Here is a 13640-nt window from a genome sequence, read left to right as displayed (position 1 = left end):
TTCACACCATATAATATAAATGATTGCCCCTGCGTATATAATACATATTTTCTACATACATATATCTATAACGTGAAAATATTTTCCAACATTCATACGACAGACCTCCTACGACATATATATATATACATATATATATATATACACACTCGTAAGTGAGAGCTGCGGTTTATAAACGCTCGTAAACAGTATTGCGAATAAAAATGCAAATTCCATACGTCTACCTACGGTTTACCATGTTTGGTTATTGCTCGATACACTTGACGGTAGAGGTTAAAACGCAGTTGAAACAAAACTTGTGTAATATTTATGAGACGATGAACATCATAGGTATTATAGTACCTGAATTATTATTATTATTATTATTATTATTATTATTATTATTATTATTATTATTATTATTATTATTATTATTATTATTATTATTATTATTATTTTGTTATTGCAATTCTCTAGTTTTTGCAAGTAGTTCGAGAGAAGGAGAAGTTAACTTGAATACATTTTCGTTTCTCTCCCCTCATTACGATATTATAGGTATTGACATTTTTTTCTCAATATATATATATATACATATAAAAAAAAAAAAAACTTTCCCACATTTTCAAACGATTCGATTAATTATGATTAATAATTATAAATCAACGTGAATTCGACGATTGTAAACGTGTTCGTGGAATGTTGAATAAACTACCTTTCGAAATAGTTAAAACGATCAAGGTTAGGGAAGTGAATCGTGAATGAGGAAAAAAAAAACCTAAAAAAAAAAAAGAGGCGATCAACACGAAAAACGAAATACCGGCTTGATTGATCGGGATGAAAGTAGTAGCATAGATTGTTACAATTTTTTGCCGTTTTCACTATTCGCCGAATTTCTCTACCTGGAAAGTAGAGTTTTGTTTTTAGATTATCTACGTACAAGGATTCGGCATATCCTGAGGAAGTATCTGCAGAAAAAAGAAAGTGATTCCTTCAGAAAGGTTGATGAAAATTTCGTTTCAAATTTTATAGATATACTTCAGGATAAAGATATTTGATTATCGGTACGGTTGTTTTTTTTTTTTTTGTTTTTTTTTTCTTGCCGATTAAAAAAAATAAAGCAACAAATAATCACGACGTCTGAGACAAATTTCGAATGAACGAAAGGCAAATAAACTTTACGAACGGCATTGAAACATCTCACGAATTTTTGCGCCTCAGGATAATGAAACATGTAATAAAACAAGAAAATTTCATAAATAAATAAATAAATAAATAAATAAATAAATAAACGGAAGTACTTAATCCTCGTCAATCCTATCGGCTGTTAAACATTTCGCGTATTCAGTATTATTTTTCCGTTCATTAATAATACATCTGCACGTTCATCTGACAAAACTGATCCCTCGAAGCTATTAGAAAAGAATATCAATATCACGATATGCAAACGACGATCTCTGCCGCATGAAAGTTTGTACATAGACGTCCGTATACGGCATTCGTCATGTGTAACAAGGTCGTGTCGACGGTGCAATCGCGTTAAATATAATAATAATTAACCGTTGCGCAATTTCCACGGCAGATAAATATCCGAGCGTTTTCTCTTCACGGATTGATACGGAAAAGAAAAAGCAAAGACGATGAAGTAAAAAAAAAAAAAAAAAAAAAAAAAACAAAAACGCCACGTAACGTAACTTTCACCGAATGAAATGAAAAGAATTTGCAAGAAAAAAAAAAAACATAACAATAATTACTGATTAAAAATTGACCAACGATCGGTTTCTGTCTATTGGTGAAAAGAAAAAAAAAAAAAAAAGAAAAAACGAAGGAAACGAGAGAGGGGGATTTTATAAAATCTGGCGCCAAATTTGGCAGATGAATTGGCGCCGGCTCGTTAGTTTTGAATAAACAAACCGAATCTGTGTCAAGTTCGGAAGGCGGAGACTGTTTATTGCCGCTGCTGATGCTGACTCATTTTTCAAGTCTCTCAGCGATCCTGATCCGAGATAATCGTCGAATCACATTTATACGCCGAGATTAACGATGTACCAAAGACAGAGCTTGTCGATTTCACGGATTTAAAAATCGGATACGTTTTTTGCATCAGTACTTGAACTTTTGTTCAAAGAAACTTTAATCGTCGCTGTTTTGTTTTTACATTTTACATTCAAGAATAACGTGTTTCTTTCGATCTGCATTTTGCGATCGTTATTAAAACATAGCGTAAGATAAAATTCGACGAATTCCTGCGTAAAGGAAAATTTTCAATTCATATGAATTGCGAGTTCGCAAAGAGCAGCGAAAATAACGACAAAATCCTTTCGGTAAATCGATGAATTATTTTACAATCTGCGGACAATTGCTAACGGAACGAATTTCAGGTAATCATTGTTTACTATAACCGCAGCTGTTTAATTGAAAAAAGACAATTCGAGCTCTACCGCATTTACAGCGTTGCAAAACGTCTGAAAACTGGTACTTGCAAAACTATATTGCACGTAAATTGACAAATTAGAAAATAGTCATTTGACGGTAAAACGTAGAGAGGTGAATAAAAACAAATAAATAATTGTAAAAAAAAAAATGCATATATATATATATATATCGCAATGACAGCAAAGTTGATTCGATTATTTCAAATTTCTCGATCAGAAAAATAGACGACGAAACGAGCGAATTTAAGAATTACGCTATAATAAACATGAACGAAAAAAAAAAAAAAAAATACCAAAACCACAAAGAAATTAATTTCCTTTCAAATAATGAAAACTTGCACGTGCAATGATAAATAAATTCCTTAGAATCGAAATTCTTACCTGATACTCTAACGAGTCGGGTGATATTCCGTCGTTAATATTAAGATCGTAAAGATGTTGACACGGCATTTGTTTGTCAAAACACGGAAGTCCTCTCATTGTAAAAAGAAAATTATCCCCAAAAAAGCTGTGCGATATTCACAAAAAATCACGATTTTCGAGCTGATCGCGATGTCGGAGGAGATCGATGATCGATGATCGATGATCGGTAGATAAACCGGAGTAAAATAGAACTGCCCACGTATCTCTCGAGAGGTTTATATCTCACTGACAAGAGGCATTGCGGCAGGTGACCCGAACCCCCCCCCCCCCCCCTTCGTCAATCGTCCGGCGTTCCAGCAGCACAAGTCTGAATGTCTCAAGTGTATATAATATATATATATATATATATAAATAATAAAATGAGAATACCGGCTGGTAAAGAGAGTTTCGCGATTTCTGCGGTGTTGCAAGACTTTAAAAAGCCGCGGCAGAAACGGAACGGCCATGCGGCCAGCGTTTACGTATGGAACATTCCACGCCAATTCGTGCACCTAGGTTTTACCCTTTGACTTTCCTTTCTTACCGTTTTCAAGATTTTTTCTGAAATAAAAAAAAAAAAAACGTTCAAAAAATTGGAAGCGGATGCCATTTTACTGTGAATGGTTGCTGAAACATTTTTATAGATTTTTTATTCCTTCTTTTTTTTTGACGATAAAAAAAAAAAAACAATTGCAAACGATAAAATGATTCCACAAAATATGAAAAGATTTTTCAAAAATCCCGCGTGACGTGTAAAAATGTTTCAGCAACCATCCGTAATAAAACGACTTTCGCTTCTAATTTGTTTTTACGGTTTTTTTTTTTTTGGATAAAGCTCGATAACGGTAAGAAGGGAAAATCGGTCCGCTCCGGGTCCAAGCTTAAAATGTTTGATATCTGACGCGGGATTATTCAGCATGTTTACAAATTTTGAATTTTGATCGTTCGATAAAAAAACATCGTTTCTAAATATTGTAGAAAATTCAAACCGAGTCAAAAAAAATTAATAGAAAAAATCGCGCGGCAAATCCGAGAGGTCAAGGATAAAATCCAGGTCGAATTGGCGTGGAATGCCCCGTATACAATCGGAATGAGAAGACAACTTTCATTTTCTTCTCTCAGCACGCGACGCCCGCCGCACACGCGGCTTCTTACTTTAAACGTCACTACCGCATTTATTTATTATATCTACCTATCCTACCGCAACACGGAAACTGCAGTGAAAACTCGCCGACGGTGAGGGTTTACGGTAGCTTTATATAAATACGCAAGAGAATAAAATAAAAAACAAAACAAAGGGAGTAAAAAAAAAAAAAGGCAAGCTAAAAACCGCGAACTTCGAGGCGTACAAGTAACAAGGAATCGCAAGCACGACTTAAACATCGTGTAATAATTACGATTATATGCATTAATGTTATTACGGAAATATATTAATATTCAGATGCGTATAATATTTGTACATTATACGGGGGATTGATTCGAGATATTTCTCACGCACACGCGCATGTCTGTGTTTAAAGTATCTGCAGTAATTAAAAATCGGGTCGCAACGGTGAATTAAATTCGAACAATAGCGGAGGTAGGTGGACGACATACCGAGTTAAATGGATTTATGGTAATACGAAACCGTGACAAATGTATAAAATAAAACCGCGTCAACGCAACTGCACAATTTACCGCTATTATCTATCCGTATGATAAAGTAAGGTGTTTTTTTTTTTTTTATTTTTTTTTTTTTTCTTATGACAGATCGTGCTGATTTTTGATTTTGCAAGAGAAATATTGTCGCGAAGAGATTATTGCACAGACTGACCGAGAATATAACAGAGTGATGATTACACGTAAGTGAAGAGATTTCCGAGAGTAATTTTTTTTTTTTTTTTTTTGAAGAGCGGAGCGGGCTCGAAATACCGATTTTGAAAAGTTCCGAAAGTGCTGAATTCCGAATTTTATGGCGACGAAACGTAAAGCAAAGAAATCAAACTTTGACGAAACGTCAAAGTTTCGAAACTGCGAAAATGAAACAATTTTTAAATCTGAAGCATCAAAATTTGGAATGATCGAAGATTTTCAGTTACGCGAATTTCTGACTCGGTGAAATTTCACCACTTTGATTGATCTTTCTTCGTTTCAGATTTTCGATATTTTTACGGAAGCTTACTCCGTCGAAAGTTTACTTTTCGTAACTTTGCTCTGTCGTGATTTGAATTTTTGAAATCTTTCATTTCGGAACGTCGAGCCGTCGGTTTTCCGATCGTTCGAAACTTTGTCGTTTCTTCAAAGTTTGACTTCTTTACTCCCTGTTTTGCCATAAAATAATTTATAATTAGACGCTTTAGGAATTTTTGAAATTCGGAACTTCAATCTCGCCCCTGAATTACAACAAAGTTACGAATTTTATACACAAGTATTTGGTCTTTTTGAAAGATTTCACGTATTACACGGATAACGTAATGCAACGTTAACTTTGTTTTATATATATATATATAATACGTGTTACAGGAAACGCGAGTGAAAGCAGAAAGATATCCGGTAAATACGTACGCACATCGACAATTATAATTAATTCACGTGTACGATGCGGCTGTAAGGCCAAGTACAACTTCCTGGATTCGAATGTTATACTTACAGATACGGAAATTGCAGACCGACTTTCTTCGAGATTGAATTTTACAAAAACCTGTAGAGACGGCATGAACAAAAGAAAAAAAAAAAAATTTCCCAAGGAACAAAATTCTGCCGTTAACAAATATCAGGTTATCCGAATATTACGGCTGCGAGAATCGAGAATGATGAATAAAATCGACGATTCATTCAAGAATTTGAATATTGTGAAAAAGTTGACGAAGTGCTTCGAATTACCAAAAAAACAAAAAAAACCACGGGTTAATTCAAAATGAAAGCCGAATGCATATATAAAGGGCTTCAGTAATTACCGCATGTAAAATAACTGCATAGTTGAGTAAATTAATAATAATAACAATGATGATGATAATGATAATATAGAAAGTACTCGAAATTGTATAAATCAAGGAAAGTCGGTCGCGTTACAATTCCCGCAAATATTTCCAGTGCGATAAACATTCCCGATTGTATTATCTTACAATACTCGCATGTATAGGTATACACATAACCTAGCTAATTATACGTTAAAGGTATGCGCTATACTTGTTTTCCACGAGTAAGTAAAAAATCCTTGTAAGAAATAAGAAAACTTCCGGTCTGCATCTTCTTCTTCTTCTGGCACACCGCACACTGTCTTATAGGTATAAATATAACGAGTTGTCTGATTAACATCCGGTAATTTTTAACACCTCGCACGAGGTTATTATACGCATACAGTTATAACGTAAAGTATGATGTATGGTTAAACCGTATTTTAATTGCAAATCGCTCATTGTTAGACGTTTTTAAATATGAATTAGATAAAATTTTTCCCAGATCCTAGGCAGCCTACGAAATTAGGTTAATACGTCATTTTTTTTTTTGTTTTTTTGTATATTTATGATAGTATGCTAATAAATTTTCAACAGTCGAGAGTAATTATTGCGATACAATGGGAATTGCTATTGTTAGTAACAAATTGATTGAAAAACAATCGTGAATATCGAAGGAATAATTAGTTTTCCGAAAAGGCTACCCCTCTATACGCGTACCTACACATTTTACATAAATTACAAGTTTTTGGGTCGCTGATTGCGAATCTGAAATCAGATTTTTAAAATTCAGTGTGTCGAATCCAATCAGCGACTCCAAAAACCACTGGGCAGAGTTTTTTGACCGTATTAGATCGAATTTGAAATTTTCGTTCGCCATATTGGATCCGACATCTCGAATTTTTGTAATTTGATTTCAGATTCGTAATCAGCGAGCCAAAAAACCACAGAATAACGTGTGACTAAAAGGGTTAAATGCAATGCAAAATTTGCAAATTCTTTTCAAACTTCATTTCGTTTATACATGCATCGATTGATTTAATTATAAATTTTTATAAAAATTCCACGCACTCAAAAATCTTCAATTATTCATAGTAAAAATAGACAGTGAAAAAAGAATGGATAATAATAAAAGTCTGCATTGTGTACATCAATTATATCATATTATACACACATTCACATGTGTTCAAAGTATACGTATAATGTGTATATATATATATATATATATATATATAATATATTCGAGATGAACCGTTAAGATTATCGATACTGCATCAGACTTTTTGTTTCCTGTTCGATGATATTTTTTTTTTTTTCCCCCTTTTTCTTTTTACCGGTTCTTTAAATCGTTTACGAGAGAGCACTCAATAGAGGGAAGGGACTGGCTTTAAGCTATTCAACCCACGCGATGTATCTATTATATACAGTGCGATAGGCTAGTAAAAAAGAAAACTTACGGTATACATTATATAGAATACAAACAACCGTGTGTTTGGTGATCGGGGGTTCGTTAACCGGTGCCACAGATTACATACATATACCATACCAAGGAATGCGACACACTTTTCATCATTTTAAAAGTAAAAGAATAACAAGAGGAAGTTTAAAAAGAGACTGCAACAATCGTTAGAACGGGGATGAAACCGTGTGTGTCTGTGTATATATATATATGTATATATATGTGGGTGTGTGAATGATACTTTGTCAAGCAAAAGCAACAACGAAAAAAATCGTCTAAAAGAAAGCAGCAGAAAAAAAAAAGAAAAAAAAATCCAAACTCTGAACCAGCACGTACGATTTAAAAATAGATAATTTATGATAAGAATAGCTAGTGTAAAAATCGATGAAATATTATCTTGTGAAACGAGAACATTGCCAACTTATGCAGGGTGAAATGTGAATCGAATATTGTGTAAAAACGAGAAGAAACTTGAAAGGATGAAAATAATAAAAAAAAAAAAAAAGAATCATTCAAAGTCAGCAATAACGTTACAATGCCTGTGTCACAAAGGAGAGAAACACGCAACGATGCTTTCTAACTATTTGACACAGAATCTGTCTCGTTGTTACGCCTACGTGACGTATAACATAATAGTTAAACGCACTGATACATTTAAGCGTTATACGTTTATGCAAAATGTCAAAACTGTACTTCAATTCACGGCATGTGAATTCCTCCGAATTGTTCGCGAAAAAAATAAAAATACTTCACTCGGTGTTTGACATTTTTTAAATTTTTTAATTTTTTTTTTTTTTTTCTTCAAATTCTAGCATTCCAAATTTCTGTTAAGAACAGCCGTGAAAATTCTTACGACGTGTGCGAATCGTGCGTTCGTTTCCATCGGTGATAAATCATACATGATACAATAATAGCGATTAGTTAAAAGAAAGAATTCATCGCATGAACGAACATCAACGATTTGCATAATGACCGTAAATACACCGATCGTATATATATACATATATATATATATATAATACATCATGTGTATATAAAAGAATGACGCACGGATATAACATATTTGCTAGTCACATTTTTTATCAATACCAGTTTTTTCTATTCTCTCTTTCTCTCTCTCTCTTTCTCTCTCTCTCTCACGATTTCTTGCACTTTTTCGCGATCTGCGTTTTTTTTTTTATTCCTCTCCTTCTGCGCCTTTTGAAGAATTCTGCCGAAACAGTACCGCCATATCTAGATCCACGTGTGTGGGCGGAAAATCTTGTATACGTAATGCCTTGTTTATAATATACGCGGAAATATTATTCATACATGTAAACATAAAGTTTGCGCGCAGAAAATTGAACCGTCTCTCTGAAATTATTTCTGTATTATTATATTAATGTAAAATCGCAACTTCCAGACTCAATATAATCGTCATAAAATATACATGCACGTGGTATATTATTGTCGAATTATGAAACTGTCGATGTGTAATATCGATGAAACAGAGACAAAATTTATTCATTACACGTTCATGCGTAAGGTGTATAAGGTACGTACGTACGTGTTTACCTATGCGTATGTAAAAGCGAATGTCAGCCTACGAAAGTCAGGCGCAAACTGCGAATCCACGCATATTGTATACGTATACATATGTACAAGATATAAGTGTAGAATATTGACACGGAAGAAAGAAACGAGATTATACGTGTGTCGCATTGGAAATCAGTTTTTACCTCGAGTCAGCGGCACGCGAATTTAACACACGATCGGAAGAGAAAGAGGAAAAGAAACTTGGAGGAAAAAAAAAAAAACAACAGCTTTTTATTTTCCACGTTTGTTCTAAAACACGAAAATTTTTTAATTTTTGCGTCCACGATAAATGTGACGAAAGAAGAAAAGTAACGTGATATATCGTCTGTGTTTTATAGGCGTACATATGTAAATGTTGTAACGAATGATGTGATAAATCGATAATGATAATAACCGCGTATATCGTACGGCGAAAAAAGGAACCAAAAGCAAATATTACACACCAAATACATGAATGAAGAATCACGCTCGAGATGCGATCACCCGGCTATTTTCGATCTGTGACCGGTCGAGAAAACGAAAAATAAGAGAGAGAGAGAGAGAAAAAAAAGAAAAAGAAAATCAACATTCACCTTTCTAAAAATAACGATAAAACATAAGGATAAACGAACATTCGTTACACCGTTGTACCGGGTGAAGGTCTCTATAAATTAGAATTGTGACTGAGAATGGAAGAGGAGAGAGAAAGAGAGAGAAAGAGAGAGAAAGAGAGAGAGAGAGAGAGAGAGAGAGAGAGAGAGAGAGAGAGAGAAAGATAGATACGTGGAGGGATTAGAGAGTAAATGACATACGAAAACGCGAGAGACAATATTTGACCAAGCATGCGTTCATCGCTGATGCGAGTACGAACAATAAGTACCTCATATTACGTAAAAAAAACAAGCATGGCCCATCAAAAACAACGTCACACCATTTTATGTACCAAGAGGAATCTTACCTCAAAAAAAAAAAATAAATAAATAAATAAATAAAGGAATTCCGCTCTCTGAAACCCATTTTTGAGACGATCCGTACCCAAGTGATTGAAATCCAACGACAAGATGAAAAATCAACGTGAGGACAAAATTCATATACATAATATAGTCAACTTCATAATATGCTCTGAAGTAAGTCTTTCACGTTTCATTGTATATAAAGTGAAGAAGTTTCGGAAACTTGACGGAAAAAAAAATTCACAGTACCGAGAAATCGTCGAATATTATATACTCGAATACCAAGTGTAGGAACATTTGGCGATGTCTGAAATGACGTCATTGAATCACCGTGCATGGCATGGTCAGCCGGTTGTGTCCTGAACGGATGGCGGTCATATGGTCGAAGACATTGCACGACTCCGGTTAGTCACGAACGTGTTGCGAAAGGCGGCGACTCCTAGGGAGTCTCATGAGTAACGATTGGCGTGAATGCGACACGAGAACGCGAGTCTCTCAACGTCGTATGCGTAGAGTACGAACACACGTTTGAATTCCTTGGAAGGAAACGTGGCTGACCTAGCCGTTGAGAGCAGCAGCTGCACGTTGTTGTACGCGAACATGGATGCATACCTAACTTACACTCCCATGGATCATTATCTCGGAGGGAGCGAGCAAGGTGTACCCACCGTTTACGGACGGTAAGAAACCGATCAAAACCTGATCTAATCCCGGGACTCCTACCTTCTCCGATAAGTTGTTGTTGACACACTCCTCCTCCCAAATGGGATCGTCCCATCCTCCGGATGATCCGGAAGATCCTCTACGTCCCGTGTCCCACGAGTTTCTCTTCAAGTTCTCGAGCGAATCGGTGGAGAACCTTCTCCGATCGAAAGAACCGCGTCTGTTGGCGTTAAGAGAGTTGTTCAAAGTCTCTCGCCTAGACGGTACGTCTTTCCTCAAGTTCCCATTGAACCCAACACCCCGAGTGTTGTCGGGTCTGAGAGTGACGTTCAGATTGCCTCTGAGACTGCCGTTCGATCCGGCGATGCAGCTCTTGAGGTTCCCATTTGCTAACGGTGTCCTGAACAAACTGCCCTGAGAGTTGCCGAAAAGGCTCTTAAGGTTACCGTTCGAGTTTCCAACCGACGTTGGTGGCTTCTGGAGACTGGTCATTGACTTTGCTACGTAATCCCGACGCAGAGGACTGTTGTAGTTGGAGGTGGTGTCCTTCTTCAGGCATCCCATCGACCTACCGATCGGATCACGTCGCAGTCCCGTACCTCCGATGGTGTTCGAACCGTAAACAGAGTGCGGTTCTCTCCGGCTTGAATTTATGGATCCCATTGAAGCGCCGAGGGGATTTCGACGAAGAGTGTTTGGAAACGACGAGGGATGAAATTCCTGTCTGCTCAACGGAACGCTCGTCGATCCTGTCAGACTCTCCTTTCTGTGGATGCTTCTGGTTCCCGGATGCTGATGCATCAGAATACTGCCCAGCGAGCTCCTCCGACCAACGGCGCAATTCTCCTTCGCATTTTTCCCATGAACGTCACAACATCTACTGACCTTTTTCTCAACTGTAATCCGCAGGTCACCACCACCACCACCACCACTACCAGCACCATTCGCATTGTCCTGTTCCAATTTCACCTCCCTGAATAACGCCTCGAGACGTTTGATCGCAGCCTGAGGATTCGCCGATGACGACATAATTTGAATACTTCGTAGTCTGGGTTTCAGGTTCAGAGGACAGTCCACGTTTCACTGATCACAACTTCGTTGTGACAATCACTGTGTGGTCATGGTTACAATAGTCTCGCGTTTCGCAATGACTAGAAGACCACTGCGATTAAAATTCGAAATCCAACAACGCGTCGCGATTTCGGGAGGCAACCTGACAACCAACGATGTCGGACACGTGAAGCGAGATCGGGCAATGAGCCGCCAACAAGAACCGACGAAGCACAACTAACTCGGTGTATCCTCGAGCCAAGTGAGAGAACCCTGACGCGTCTAGATCGCTGCGGCAAAGAGCCCAACTCGATCTGCTCGAGCAACGGAGTAAGTAAAGAGTTAAAACATACAGCTCAACTGCTTATGCTGGTGCCGCTGCCGCCACACACTCTGGGAATCCCCGCCCCGCGTCTCGATCTCACAAGCTTTGATCATTGAGCTGGTTGTCCTCCTCTGGAACTGGGGACGCCATATTAGGTCAAGCTTATGGCTTTATATCGTCCACCGACGGAGGATAAATATCAGTGTAAAAATGTGAATAACTGTATAACAAACGTCCACGAGCAACAATCGTGATGAGTAAAAATATGCGGGATTATAGAATACATTTACAGACACGTGTACGAGCATTATAGTTTAGATGGTTTCAAGATGTGTCAGAGCTGATCGAGAGGTTTGTATAACGACCCAAGACTCCGATCTACGAACACACAGATTAGATCTGGATCATAGATAGATAGATCACGTTCTTACACATTAAAAAACAAGAAAAAAAAAACATCCAATTTTAATTTATCTGGTTATTTATCAATCTAATTCGGATACGAAAATGTGGACCTTTGAACTAGTATTATCATTATTATTTTTTTCGTAGCGCGGTCATTTGATTTAATTACAAAGCGAATCGTCGATCGCTGATTAAGATATTCATCGTTAAATTACGTCTTGCAACGTCATTTCAAAGCTTTTCGTGTTGCCGGAAGTTGTTACGCAAAAAGTAATGGAGATACGCTAATCGCGTTTAAAAGTCCGTGTCAATAACAAGAGATAAAATTGGCGAAGCTAATAACCATATATAGATCTTCTCACCTGAAAATTTTCGCCAAGGTCGACTGTGTGTGTATAATATGGACACGTTTGGCGATGAGTAATACAGCCTCACGTGCTATTACATCTAGGCATACGTATATACATGTATATACACACTTATATGGGCATAGTTTATATGGGCTAGCGATATCGTCATTAGTTACGAATGTATGTATATTTACGTACGTACGTGATAGATCATAAACTTGAGCAGCCGCGCGACGATCATCACCATCCAGCTGTTTGTCATGAACAAACTAAACGCATACTTTGAAAATCGACAAGAATATTATGGTAATATTTTTTTTTTTTTTTTATGAAGTACCGTAAGAAACGAACACGCTACTTGAATATGAATTTTATTTATTACCTAGATAAGGTGAGGAAGTTATAGAATTTTATGTAATATATACCGAGACAATCTCTTGAAACTCGAAAATCAACCGCGCATGCGCCAAATAATTCAATCTCATTGGTCGGCGAAATCTTCCCGCAGCGATATTCTTGTCCGCGATGCAGGCGGGCCAACCTACGCAAAATGTGGACGTTTCGAATTTTCAAAGAGCGCAAGCGTTAAATTCCGACCGTTCTTTGAAGAATCAACTTTTCGACCCGGTAACAAATGCTTCCCAAACATTTCCGAGTCACAGCCTCGATTATTCGAGATTCTAACCTCGAAAATTCGTATCAACCGCGTCGCCGGCAGAAAGAGTTTGACAGCTGAAAACTCGGGTTGGCCAGCCTGCACGAACAGCCGATAAAACTCGCGCATGCGCGGTTCATTTTCGAGTTTCAAGAGATTGTCTCGGTATATATTTTTATATACGTACGTTCGCAAAATTTGATTAAAAAAATTCAATGGTGTATTTAATAAAATCGTAGAGAAAGTCAAATGTAATTCTATGAAAGAAGATATTATTTCGCTTTTATCTAGACCGTTTTCAAATTTCGTCATTGAAGATTAAAAAATAAAACATACATTTAGCTCGATTAATCGCGTTTAGAAAATTTTTTAGGAATAGTAGAAAAGAAGAATATCGGAAATCGAAATTGTAATTAAATTAAATATCTCCGGCAGTGAAAAATTCTTGCCAAATTATGCTATTAACACTTCTGTTTT

The 13640-nt window shown here is 36.7% G+C and overlaps 1 protein-coding gene across 5 annotated transcripts in view; it reads right to left on the bottom strand.

Moving 5' to 3' along the window:
- Positions 1-13640, bottom strand: part of LOC124211042 (WD repeat-containing protein 47) — a 105000-nt gene that overhangs the window by 30891 nt on the left and 60469 nt on the right. The gene's annotated exons all lie outside the window — the stretch shown is intronic.

The sequence above is a fragment of the Neodiprion pinetum genome, chromosome 2 (assembly GCF_021155775.2).
Source record: "Neodiprion pinetum isolate iyNeoPine1 chromosome 2, iyNeoPine1.2, whole genome shotgun sequence".
Taxonomy (NCBI): Eukaryota; Metazoa; Arthropoda; class Insecta; order Hymenoptera; family Diprionidae; genus Neodiprion; species Neodiprion pinetum.
The sequence above is the reverse complement of the archived record's forward strand: the minus strand, read 5'-3'. Positions and strand labels throughout refer to the sequence as shown.